At 42.5% G+C, this 1346-nt stretch overlaps 1 pseudogene; it reads left to right on the forward strand.

Annotated features, from left to right (window-relative positions):
- The first annotated feature begins 316 nt into the window (after window positions 1-316).
- LOC125108034 (uncharacterized) lies at window positions 317-407 on the forward strand (annotated as a pseudogene).
- The last annotated feature ends 939 nt before the right edge of the window (window positions 408-1346 follow it).

Genomic DNA, 1346 nt, shown 5'->3' on the forward strand with positions numbered 1-1346 from the left:
TCTCCCCCTGCTTGTGCTGTCAATCTTTCTGTCAAAGAAAGGAATAAGGGCGCCTGGGTGGCTCAGTGGGTTAAGCCGCTGCCTTCAGCTCAGGTCATGATCTCAGGGTCCTGGAATCGAGCCCCACATCGGGCTCTCTGCTCGGCAGGGAGCCTGCTTCCCTCTCTCTCTCTCTGCCTGCCTCTCTGTCTACTTGTGATCTCTGTCAAATAAATAAATAAAATCTTTTTAAAAAAATTTTTTTAAAAGATAAGAATAAAATCTTGAAATGAAATAAAATTAAAATTAAATTAAATTAAAATTAAAATAACCCATCAGCTTTGCGCAGTGGCAGTATCGTAGCCAATGAGGGTTATCCGAGGCGCGATTATTGCTAATTAAAATAACCCATCAGGACTCCAAATCCAGAAGGATGCCAGAAACAAGGATGACCATCGTATGTCAGCTCCTGCCCAGTTAACTCTGCTCGTCTAGAAACTCAGGGCTCAACAGCAGAGAATCCATGACTTCCAATTGTTGCACCATTCAGTAAGGCGAGATCCTAGATGAAAGACTCACAAACTACTATCTCCTCTTTAACAACCCTCTATTACCATAATTAGGCTCCTGTGGTATAATGCAACAACTTGGACCCACAATTTAGATGAAACTTCCCCTTCCACTTCTGAGCAGCCTTTCACCATCTGTAGTTGAATGAGTGAATTAGCCTCCTCCAGTCCAAATGTCCTGGGGTTAAAAGAGAGAGAGGAACGGAGAGCTAAAATACCCATTTCAAAGTCTTAATCTGTTTTCCATTTTTTCCCATTTCTCTCCTCTACTTTGGGGCAAGACATCATCTAGGCTTAGCAACTGGAAGAACTATTCTGATCACCTTCAAATTCTATTCTCCTTCCCCATGAAGGATAGTATTAGCCCCCGAATCAACATGAACTCCTTCTACGTCCATTAGCAGAAATGAATCGAATGCTATTTCAAAGGTGAAAGCAAGGGATTTCCTTTTGGAAAACAGAGGCAAAAATAAAATTCTGCCAAGAACGTCAGTCATAACTGGTTGCTGAGACCCAAGCTTGTCCGTTCCATCTTTTCATCATGAAAGAGGATGCTCGAGGTGAGAACCCACCACTGATTCCAGCATGGAGAAGCAAGAATGCCTCCATCCCTTTGCTTTGCTCCTGCCTGTAAGCCACCGGGCACCGCTCTCCTGGGGAGGGAGAGCCAAGGGACATGGTTCATTGCTTTATCCATACTTTGTTTCTTTTAAATCTCCACTTTACATGTGGATCTTGGGTCCAAAAATTGAACTGCTAGAAGGATGTTCTTTTTTTTTTTTAAGATTTATTTATTTA

Source organism: Lutra lutra, chromosome 8 (assembly GCF_902655055.1).
Source record: "Lutra lutra chromosome 8, mLutLut1.2, whole genome shotgun sequence".
Taxonomy (NCBI): domain Eukaryota; kingdom Metazoa; phylum Chordata; class Mammalia; order Carnivora; family Mustelidae; genus Lutra; species Lutra lutra.